Source organism: Hypanus sabinus, chromosome 29 (assembly GCF_030144855.1).
Source record: "Hypanus sabinus isolate sHypSab1 chromosome 29, sHypSab1.hap1, whole genome shotgun sequence".
Classification (NCBI taxonomy): Eukaryota; Metazoa; Chordata; class Chondrichthyes; order Myliobatiformes; family Dasyatidae; genus Hypanus; species Hypanus sabinus.
In genome coordinates this window covers 2,688,284-2,700,495 of record NC_082734.1, presented here as the reverse complement: position 1 = coordinate 2,700,495, position 12,212 = coordinate 2,688,284, and the positions used below count along the sequence as shown (strand labels likewise).

At 45.9% G+C, this 12,212-nt stretch overlaps 1 protein-coding gene across 4 annotated transcripts in view; it reads right to left on the bottom strand.

Moving 5' to 3' along the window:
• Positions 1-12,212, bottom strand: part of LOC132382878 (integrin alpha-M-like) — a 78,416-nt gene that overhangs the window by 48,164 nt on the left and 18,040 nt on the right. The window contains exon 1 of one of the 4 annotated variants that reach the window (XM_059953379.1): positions 1,727-1,836. The exons of the other annotated variants lie outside the window; for them this stretch is intronic. The gene's annotated coding sequence lies outside the window, so the exon portion shown is untranslated. Of the gene's footprint in view, positions 1-1,726; positions 1,837-12,212 lie in introns of those variants that run through there. 4 annotated transcript variants of the gene reach the window in all.

The window sequence follows — 12,212 nt, the reverse complement described above, 5'->3', positions numbered from 1 at the left end:
TTCGGGTCCACAGATCACTGTGAGCGGCCACACAATTGGATTGGCGGCAAAGAAGGCATGCATTTGGTTTGTTAAGAAAGGAAATCAGATTGCAGCTGTATTAAACTTTGGTCAGTATTGTGCCTAATTCCGGTCGCGCTGAGACAGGAAGGCTGCAGACAGGATGTACAAGAGATTCAGCACGACGGTGGCTGGATTACAGGGCATACAGTATAAGGAGAGGTAGGACAAACTTGGGCTGTTTTAACTGGAAGGACGAAGTCCGAGGAGAGACCTGATAGGGGTTTTTAAATTGGGAGGCACAGAAAGAACAGTCAAAATTTTTTTACGAGGGTAAATACTAGAGCAGATGCTAGAGTTTGGAGGAGTTTAATAAGAGTTTAATAAATAATAAGAGTTTGAGAATAAGAGGTCAGTTATTTAAAACAGAGTTGAGGACGAGCTTCTTCTCCCAGAGAGTTGTGGAGGTGTGGAATGCACTGCCTCGGAAGACGGTGGAGACCAATTCTCTGGATGCTTTCAAGAAGGAGCTGGATAGATATCTGATGGATAGGGGAATCAAGGGATATGGGGACAAGGCAGGGACTGGGTATTGATAGTGAATGATCAGCCATGATCTCAGAATGGCGGTGCAGACTCGAGGGGCCGAATGGTCTACTTCTGCACCTATTGTCTATTGTCTATTGTTTAAGGACGACAGACGCAGGGAGTGGGCGGTGGCTCGAATTCGTTAATGGGCTAATTATGAAAGTATGCACCTTGTACATTAGAAAAATACAGCACATTTAACTCACTCCAGGACCAATCCAACCCTTCACCTCACATAGCCGTCCACGTTTCCTTCATCCATATGCTCTCCACAAGTTTCCCAAGAGCCTCTAATGTATGTGCCTCTACTATCACCTTTGCAGCGCGTCATGCACCTGTCACTCTCTTTGTGTAAAGTAAAACTAGACTACCTCTGCCATTTTCCCCCATCACCTAAAAATCAGGACCCTCGTAATAGTCATTTCCGCCCTGAAAAGTAGTCGCTGGCTATCCATGCCTCGACCAGGCCACTTATTCTCAGGTGGAGCAGTTCAAAATGCTTCAAGATCGACATAAAATATGTAAAATACACATTTAATATAAATTGGGACATCGTGGAGTGAATGACCAGAGTCAGAGAGTCAAAGAGGACCGTCAGCCCGACCTGCCCCTCCCAGCTCGTCCAAATTTCCTGCGCTCAGCTCCTATCGCTCCAAGACCGTCCACGAACGAGCTACCAAAGCAAGTGTTTAAGACAGGTACAGTAAGAAGCACTTATCCATACGCTTCTTATCTAACACTATTGTACCTTCCTCAACCGCTTACTCTGGCAGCTCGTCCCATGAACTGTACACACCACCGTCTGTGTCAAAAAGAGTAGCCACTCTGGTCCCTCGCCATCAGATTTCTGAACGGATCATGAACCTAATTTCTTGCTTTCCTTTTGCACTACCTCGTTGCTTCCAAAATATTTCTCGTAACACTCTATTGGCACAAAAGAAGAAATGTCACAACGTATGTCGGTAATAGACCTGATTCTGATTTCCTCTCACCCTAAACTTAAGCCCCCTAGTTTTGAACTCCCCTATCCCGAGGAAAAGAATGCAACCGTCCACCTTATTTACGCTTTACATTATTTCAAAGACTTCGATTAAGTGGCCTATTCATTTCTCCACGCTCCATGGCTAAAATTGCTCACCTGGCCAGCGGCTCCCACTACCACAGGCCCTCTAGTCCTGGGCACATCCTCCTAAATCTTCTCCGTATTGTTTGCAGTTTAACCACATCTTTTCTGCAGCACGGAGTCTAAACTTGCACTCAGTGCTCGGTATGAGGCCTCACCAACGGCTTTAAACAACAGTGTTTCCGGAGGAAACCGCATTGAGTTGTGAACCCAGATGATACGCCATGGAAAACAGTGCCCCCTCCATGAACTCTGTCTACACTTCCCGCGGCCTCGGTAAAGCATCAGAGAGCCCGAGCTCTCTCAGATGTCCTTTCTTTCTTTCCCCACCTTGCCGAAGATACAAAAGGCAGTACCGCCAAGCTGGATAACAGCATCTAAAGAGGAATTCTTTAGCCAGAGGTTGGTGACAGACAAGTGTCTTTCGGTGCATTTAAAACGGGGGTTGATAGGTTCTTGATTAGTGAGGAGGTCAATGCTTACAGGGAGAAGGCAGGAGAATGGGGTAGAGTGGAAAAATCAATCAACTATAATCGAATGGCGGAGCAGGATCATTGTTCTTAATAGGCCAATACTGCCCCTATAACTCATGGTCTTACCCCCACTGTCATCAGACGTTTGAAGGCCCCGAGCACGATAGGACGGACCCTTAACCTTACAGTCTTCCTCGCTGTGAGTTTTGTGCCCATTGTCTGGGTGACCTGCACTTCCTCTGTAATTGTAACACTTTATTCTGCACTCTGTTTTTCCTCGGTTCTACCTAAATGCACTGCTGTAGTGAAATGATCTGCATGAAGTATGCAAGACAAGCTATTCACTATACCTCGGTGCACAAGACGATAGTACAACTGATTCCATAGAACGTTGCAGCACAGAAACAGGCCCGTAGGCCCTTCTTGTCTGTGTCGAACCATTTTTCTGCCTTCTCCCACTGCACCTGGACCATATCCCTCCATATCCCTCTCATCCTTGTAGCTGTCCAAGTTTTTCTTAAATGTTAAAAGTGAGACCACATTTACCACTTCATCTGGCAGCTCATTCCACACTCCCACCACTCTCTGTGTGAAGAAGCGCCCCACTAATGTTCCCTTTAAACTTTTCCCCCTTCACCCTTAACCCATGTCCTCTGTTATTTCTCTCCCCTATTCTCAGTGGAAAAGCCTGCTTGCATTCACTCTATCTGTATCCATCATAACTTTATATACCTCTATCAAATCTCCCCTCATTCTTCTATGCTCCAGGGAATAAAGTCCTAACTTATTCAACCTCTCTCTGTAACTTAGTTTCTCAAGTCCCGGCAACATCCTTGTAAACCTTCTCTGCAACTTTTTCAACCTTATTATTATCCTTTCTGTAATTAGGTGACCAAAACTGTTCACAATACTCCAAATTCAGCCTCACCAATATCTTATACAATCTCACCATAACATTCCAACTCTTATACTCAATACTTTGATTTATAAAGGCCAATGTACCAAAATCTCTCTTTACGAACCTATCTACCCGTGACGCCACTTTTAGGGAATTATGTATCTGTATTCCCAGATCCCTCTGTTCTACTGTACTTCTCAGTGTCCTATAATTTACCTTGTATGTTCTACCTTGGTTTGTCCTTCCGAAGTGCAATACCTCACACTTGTCTGGATTAATCTCCATCTGCCATTTTTCAGCTCATTTTTCCAGCTCGTACAAATCCCTCTGCAAGCTTTGAAAACCTTCCTCACTGTTCACTACACCTCTAATCTTTGTATCATCAGCAAATTTGCTGATCCAATTTACCACATTAGCTTCCAGGTCATTGATATAGATGACAAATACAATGGACCCAGCACTGATCCCTGTGGCACACCACTAGTCACAGGCCTCCACTCCGAGAAGCAATCCTCCACTACTACACTCTGGTTTCTCCCATTGAGCCAATGTCTAATCTAATTTACCACCTCACCATGCATACCTAGCGACCGAATCTTCTTAATTAACCTCCTATGTGGGACCTTGTCAAAGGCCTTACTGAAGTCCATGTAGACAACATCCACTGCCTTCCCTTCATCCACTTTCCTGGTAACCTCCTCGAAAAACTCTAATAGATTTGTTAAACATAACCTACCACGCACAAAGCCATGTTGACTCTCACTAATAAGTCCCTGTCTATCCAAATACTTGTAGATCCTATCTCTTAGTGCTCCTCCCAATAATTTACTTACTATTGCCGTCAAACTTACTGGTCTACTATTTCCCAGTTTACTTTTTGAGCCTTTTTTAAACCACAGAACAACATGAGCTATCCTCCAGTCCTCCAGCACCTGACCCGTAGATACCGACATTTTAACTATATCTGACAGGGCCCCTGCAATTTCAACACTCGTCTCCTTCATGGTCCGAGGGAATACCCTGTCAGGTCCTAGGGATTTATCTACTCTGATTTGCCTCAAGATAGCAAGCACCTCCTCTTCAATCTGTATAGGTTCCATGACCTCACCACTTGTTTGCCTTATTTCCATTGACTCCATGCCAGTTTCCTTAGTAGATACAGATGCAAAAAAAAACATTTAAGATCTCCCCACTTCTTTTGGTTCCATACATAGCCGACCACTCTGATCTTTAAGAGGACCAATTTTACCCCTTACTATCCTTTTGTTCTTAATATACCTGTAGAAGCTCTTTGCATTATCCTTCACCTTGACTACCAAAGCAACCTCATGTCTTCTTTTAGCCCTTTTGTTTTCTTTCTTAAGTATGTTTCTGCACTTTTTATACTCGTAAAGCACCTTATTTGCTCCCCGTTGCCTATACCTGTCATATATCTCTTTCTTCTTCTTTATCAGAGTTCCAATATCCCTTGAGAACCAAGGTTCCTTATTCTTATTCACGTTGCCTTTAATCTTGACAGGAACATACAAACTCTGTGCTCTCAAAAATTCTCCTTTGAAGGTTTCCCACTTACCAATCACATCCTTGCCAGAGAACAACCTGTTCCAATCCACGCTTCTTAGATCCTTTCTCACTTCTTCAAATTTGACCTTTTTCCAGTTTAGAAACTCAACCCGAGGACCAGATCTATCTTTATCCATGATCAAGTTGAAACTAATGGTGTTATGATTACTGGAACCAAAGTGTTCCCCTACGGACACTTCCGTCACCTGTCCTAACTCGTTTCCAAACAGGGGATCTAATATTGCAACCTCTCCAGTTGGTACCTCTATATATTGATTTAGAAAACTTTCCTGGACACATTTAACAAACTCTAACCCATCTAGTCCTTCAGCAGTATGGGAGTCCTAATCAATATCTGGAAAATTAATATTCCCTACTATCACAACTTTATGTTCCCTGCAGTTGTCTGCTATCTCTCTGCAGATTTGTTTCTCCAATTCTCACTGACTATTTGGTGGTCTATAATACAACCCCATTAATGTGGTCATTCCTTTCCTGTTTCTCTGCTCCACCCTTATGGCCTTGGTAGACAAACACTCTAATCTGTCCTGCCTGAGCATTGCTGTAACATTTTCCCAGACTAGCAATGCCACTCCCCCCCCTCAACCCTTCATCCCCCTGTCTCTATCACGTCTGAAACATCGGAACCCTGGAACATTAAGCTGCCAGTCCTGCCCCAAATTTCACTAATGGCTATAATGTCAGAATACCATGTGTCAATCCACGCCCTCAGTAAACTTTGCATTGAAATAGACACACCTCAGAAGATTATTACCATTGCACACAAACTGTGACTTTGCATGAACTTATAACATAATTTATTTTCAACCCCCGCTCCACTATCTGCTCTCTCGCTGTGGTTCCCATCCTCCTGCAAGTCTAGTTTAAGCCCTCCCTAATAGCACTAACAAGCAAGGATATTGGTCCCCCTGTGGTTCTGGTGTAAGCCATCTCTCTTGTACAGTTCCCACCTGCCCCAGAAGAGGTCCCAAAGATCCTGAAATCTGAAACCCTGCCCCCTACACCAGTTCCTCAGCCACGTGTTCATCCTCCAGAGCATCCTACTCTTACCCTCACTGGCACGTGGCACAGGTAGAAATCCTGAGATTACCACCCTCGAGGTCCTGTTTTTTAACTTCCTACCAAGCTCTCTATATTCACTCTTTCTTCCTACGTCATTGGTACCGATGTGCACCACGACATCAGGCTGCTCACCCTCCCACTTCAGAATGCTGTGCACGCGATCAGAGACATCCCTGACTCTGACACCCGGGGAGCAACAAACCTTCTGGGAGTCTCTGTCACGACCACAGAACCTCCTGTCTGCACCTCTAACTATCGAGTCCCTTATCACTACCGCTTTCCTCTTCTTCCACCCTCCCTTCTGCAGTGCAAAGCCAGACTCAGTGCCAGAGATCCGGCTGCCGCAGCTTGTCCCAGGTAAGTCATCCCCCCCGCCCCCGCCGACAGTATCCAAATCGATATATTTGTTATTGAGGGGAATGGCCACAGGGAAACCCTGCTCTGCCTGCCCTTTCCCCTTCCCTCGCCTGACGGTAACCCAATTACCTGTGTGCTGCTTCCTGAAACTACTATCTATAAACTCCTCATTCTCCCGAGAAATCTGGAGGTCATCCAGCTCCTGCTCCAGTTCCCTAACGCGGTTTGTTAGAAGCTGAAGCTGGATGCACTTCTTGCAGATGTCGTTGTCAGGGGCACGGGAGGTCTCCCTGACTTCCCACATCCTGCAAGAGGAGCATTCCAACATCCGGCCTGGCATTCTCTCTACTCTAACAAACAAAACAAAAACTTACCGGAACCTACCCTCGCCTCTGCCTGTTCACGCCGAAGCCTGTTGAGCCAAAGCCGCCCCACTCTGCTCCCTCTCACACCCCTGCCCGCTGTATATGGTGGGCTGTTTTTTAAACCTTTGGCGCTCTACGTCACGTGCCTGCACAGTCTAGCCTCCTTTCCCCAAGATGTGTAAACAAAATGACTTCTCTCCGAGATTCCTTTACTCCTTCACTCTCAGCCTCTTGCTTCGATTTAAAAAAGACCGTTGAAAACATCCTCTCCGCTTTAAATCTTTGGCGCTCTACGTCATGCGCCTGCGCAGTCTAGTCCATTTTCCCTGAGCAGTAAAAAAACTTCTGTCCGAGATTCCTTCACCCTTTCACTCTCAGTCTTTTGCTTCGGTTTAAAAATCTTCCAACATTACGTCTCGGCTCCTTTACTCAGTGCCCCGTCTGACGAAGGCCAGCGTTTCAAACGTCACCATCACCCTACCTGTAACATCGCTTTTATCTTTTGCAGTTTCCTCTTAAGTTTCTCTGTCCCAGGAACGGTTCTCTGTTCTATCACTACCGCCCGTCACTCCCCACTTAAAATTGTACTGGTTATTGCCACATGTACCAAGACACAGTGAAAAATTTGCCCTGAGTATGATTTATTATGCAGTACATTGTGCTGGAATAAGGTAAAACGATAACAATCGCAGAATAAAGTGTAAAAGCTACCGCTGAAGAGCAATGTAGGTAAACGGCAAGTGAAAGATCAAAGCAAGGTCGATGATGAGGCCAGGAGCTCATCTTTCCGTTTTACAGGTCCTTTCAAGCGTCTGACAACAACGGAGTCGAAACTGTCCTCGCCCCCGGAGTGCTCTCAAGCTTTTGTGACTTGAGCCTGGTGGGAGAAGAGAGGGGAGAGAATATCCGTGGTGGGTGGGGTCTTTGATTATACCCACTGGTTTATGGAAGCAGCGTGACGTGCGCAAAGCCCAAATCCCGTGACGTGCTGAGCTGCGTTGCCGGACCGAGCCGTGACACATCCGGACAGGTGCATCGATAAATATTGCTAAGAGTCGATGGGAGCTTAAGAATAGACTTAGGAGAGCTCGAAGGGGGCATGAGAAGGCCTTGGTACGTAGCATTAAGGAGAACCCCAAGGCGTTCTATACATATGTGAAGAACAGAATGATGACAAGAATGAAGGTGGGCCACTAGGGTAAAGAAGGCGAAGGAGGTTGAGGAGGTCCTAAATGAATACTTTCTTCAGTATTCACAAGTGAAAAGGACCTTGATCAGGGTGAGGAAGAAATAGAACAATGTGGAGATTAAGGAAGAAGAAGTGTTGGATCTTCTTAAAAACATCAAGATTGCTAAATACCCAGGGCCGGACGTGATACACCCCAGGTTGCTGTGGGAAGTGAGAGAAGAGATCTTTGAAGCAGTAGCTATGATCTTTGAATCCTCTTTGTCTACAGGTGAAGTGCTGGAGGACTGGAGAACGGCAAATGTAGTTCCCTTGTTTAAAAAAGGTAATAGGGAGAATCCTGGGAACTATAGACCAGTGAGTCTTACGTTGATGGTCTGCAAACTATTGGAAAGGATTCTTAAGGATAGGATCTACGAGCGTTTGGAGAAGTGCAGTCTACTCAAGGATAGTCAACCTGGTTTTGTGAAGGGAAGGTCGTGACTCACGAGCCTATTTGAGTATTTTGAAGAGGTGACAAAAGAAATTGATGAGGGTAGAGCGGTAGATGTGGTCGACATAGAATTTAGCAAGGCATTTGACAAAGTCCTCCACGAGAGACTCATCCAGAAAGTCATGAGGCATGGGATCAGTGGAACCTTGGCTGTTTGGATAAAATATTAGCTTACAGTAAGAAAGTATTCTGCCTGGAGATCGGTGACAAGTGGAGTGCCACAAGGATCTGTTCTGGGACCACTGCTCTTAGTGATTTTTATAAATGACCTGGACGAAGTGGTGGAAGGATGGGTGAGTAAGTTTGCGGATGACACGAAGATTGAAGGCGTTGTGGATGGAGATGTAGGCTGTCGAAAGTTACAAGAAGATACAGACAGGATGAAGGGTCGGGCAGAAGGTGGCAGATGGAGTTCAATCTGGATAAGTGTGAGGTGATGCATTTTGAAAGGACAAACCAGAAGGCTGAGTACAGGGTTAAGTGTACTTAAGAGTGTGGATGAACAGATGGACCTTGGCGTTCAAATCCATACATCCCTTAAGGTCATTGCACAGATAGATAGGATAGTTAAGAAGGCCTATGGGATGCTAAGATTCATTAATAGGGGGATTAAGTTCAAGAATAGAGAGGCCATGTTGCAACTCTACAAATTTCTGGTGCGAGCACACTTAGAGTGTGGAATTCTGGCCACCTCATTGTAGGAAAGATGTGGAAGCCATGGAGTGGGTGCAGAGGGGATATACCAGGATGTTACCCGGTTTGGAAAACAAGTCTTATGAGGCAATGTTAGCAGAGCTGGGACTTTTCTCTTTGAAGAGTAGAAAGATGACAGGGGACTTGATAGAGGTCTACAAGATTATGAGCGGCATAGATAGGGTGGATAGTCAGTACCTGTTACCCAGGGCACGAATATCAAACGCCAGAGGGCATAAGGGAGGGAAGTTTAGAGGAGACATCAGGGGTAAGTTTTTTACACAGTGGGTTGTGGGTGCCTGGAATGACTTGCCAGGGATGGCGGTGGAGGCTAAAACATTAGGGGTATTTAAGAGCCTCTTGAACAGGCACATGGATGAAAGAAAAATGGGTTAGGGGGTAGTGTGGGTTTAGTACTGTTTTCTAAGGAATATATGGGTCGGCACAACATCGAGGGCTGAAGGGCCTGTACTGTGCAGTAGTATACTAGTAGAATATGCCGAATTTCTTTAGTCTCCTGAGTTAGTAGCAGCATCGATGAGTTTTCTTGACCGGGTCACCCACGTGGTTGGACCGAGGCAGGGTTTGGAGATTTCATACTGAGGAACTTGTTGCTCTCAGTCCTCTCGACTTCAATACCATTAACAGTGACATGAACATGTGCAATAACTCCGTTAGGACCGCATCTGGGGTATTTTGTGTAATTGTGGTCGCCCTTTACAGAGGGGACATGAAGGATTTGGAGAAGCTACAGCAAGAGGTTTATCAGGTTGCTGCCTTGAGTAGAGGAGCACGAATCTTCGATGTCTCAGTAAGGTCTCATCTTCTCTCCATACATTGAGGACCCCCCCACCTTCTATATACATATATGTACACACACACACAAACTCATAGACGCCGCCCTTCCTTTATAAACTCCGGACTCGCCGCTCCGAACTCTCCTGGTGTTGGACAAGCACGCCGACTTGATCCCTATCTTTCTTCTGTATCAGTATCATTAGCCCTCCTAACCATTGAACACATTCACGAGGGCGCGACCACAAGCAAGCATCATCCATCATCCAAGGGCAACCAGCCCCCACCCCACCTTCTCGCTACTAACATCGGGCAGGAGGTATAGGAGCCTTAGGTCCTACATCACCAAGTTCAGGAACAGTTATTACCCTTTAACTATCAGTTTTTTGGACTAACGTGGACAACTTCATTCGCCAGTGCTCTGAACTAATTCTACGAGTTACAGAAACACTTTTAAGAACTCTTTAGAACTTATGTTCACAGTATTATTTCTAGTTGCACTGTTTGTCTTCTTTTACAGGTTGGTCGGTTGTCAGTCGTTGCCTGTTTTTGTATAGTTCATACAATTCTGTTTTTTTCCCCTCTGAAAATGCCAACAGGAGAATAAATCTCAAGGCGCATGAAAATAAATCGCATGCACAATTTGAAAACGGAGTCACTTTAAACTTGGAGGTTCGCAGTGAAGCTGTCTGAATTTGGTGGACATGACCAAAAAGGAGAGTGTTTTCACAAGAGCGATAGAGGCTCACGGAGGCCTGAAAAAGTTTTTTTTTAGTTATGGGAAACAGAGACAGAACAGAAGCAGAACATGGAACAAAATAGCAGTGACGGCCTTCCCGCCCACGATGTTCTGTCGGCATTTTAACCCACTACACAATCAATATAACGCTTCCCTCCTACACAGCCCGCAACTCTCCGGTTTTCGTATTCCGCGCACCTATCTAAGAGTCTCTCAAATGCCTCTAAACACAAGAGACCCTTCAGATGCTAGGAACTTGCGTAACACACATAAAATGCTGGAGGAACTCAGCATGTTAGGCAGCATGTAAGCAGTCCGAAACCCTTCGTCAGGCCTGGAAGGAGGCGGAAGCAGTTCGGTTTCTCATTCACATTTTGATGTTTACCTACGGCCGCCTCTACTGCTAGGATGAGGCCAAACTCAAATTGGAGAAGCAACATCTCATCGTCTGAATAGACTCCTGTTGGCATGACTGAGGACCTTTCTAACTTCTGAAACTTTCAACGCCCACCCTTTCTCTTTCTTTCCCATTCTCCATTCTGGTTAGCCTCACCCATTCTCTTCACGTTCCCACCACCTCACTCTGTTTACGCTCTCTGTCCCATTCTTCTATGATCCAATGTCATCTCCTGTGTAACAGGAAAGCGTGGAGAGAGATTCACTCTGTGTCTTACTCGGTAATGTTTCATAGGGTGCTGTGGAAGCAGTTTCACTCCATGTCTGACCTCGGGAAGTGTGATGGAACGGTGTGGAGCGAGCTTCAAAACAGCATCTGGCCCGGAGGTTTGCGTAGAGTGTCAGGACCGCAGAAAGATGTAAAGAGCTAATTCAGTTTGCAGTCGAAAATAAAACATTGCGTTACCGTTTACACTGAGTTCCCCCTTTTCCACAAACCACGCTTCCCAATCAGCATAACATTCCCCCTCCCCACCGATTAGAAACATACGAACTAGAAGCAGGACTAAAAGTTTGGCCCGTCAAGCCTGCTTTGCCACTTAATGAGGTTGTGACTCCTCTGGCCACGGACTCAGAACCACCACCTTCCTTTTCTCTATAACCCTTAATTCCCGCTCTCTCCTCAAAGCTCCATTCTCAACACGCTTCCCTCCTTACTCCCCTTCTGCAGTGCTCTCTCCTTACTGGCCCTCCAACACTGTTTCCTCTCTCCTCACTGCCCTGATGAGGTGCTCACCTCACCACCCTTCCCACGGCGTGATGATCAATGCTCCTTCTGTAGTGTTGCCTTCTCACTCCCATTCCAGCTCCCTCCCTCCTTCTTAGCCCCATCACCGTCCCTCTCCAAAGCCCTACGTAGACATCCGCTCCCTGTCCGAATCTAATACCATATCTGTCGTGTTTCAACGGTCAAGTTCGCAGATTGAAACATGTTCTTAACCCTCTCCAATTAATCACACTCTTATTGCAATGGGGATGGCAAGAACCGCACACAATACTCCAAGTGCGGCCGCATAAGCTATTGAACAACGCGACATAACGTTCCAACTCTTGGCACTTAGTGTCCTCTACGACGAAAACCCTTCATCACGCTCTAGACCTGTGTGACTCCTGACAGGGAATCATATCCTGGCAGGAAGTGAGTTGGACATTTCACTTCCTACCTACATCAGCACAACACAATACAGGCCCTTTGGTTCACAATGTCGTGCCAATCTTTTCACCTACACTAAGATCAATTTCACCCCTTCCTCTCACTCTCCACATTGCACAGTGTATTCAGGGGAATAAACACTCGACGTTTCTGGCCAAAGCACTTCGCCGGGCCTGGAAAGTGTGGAAGCAGAGGCAGTTCGGTTTCCCGATCCCATTTTGATACTGCTGCCTATGACCGGCTTTAC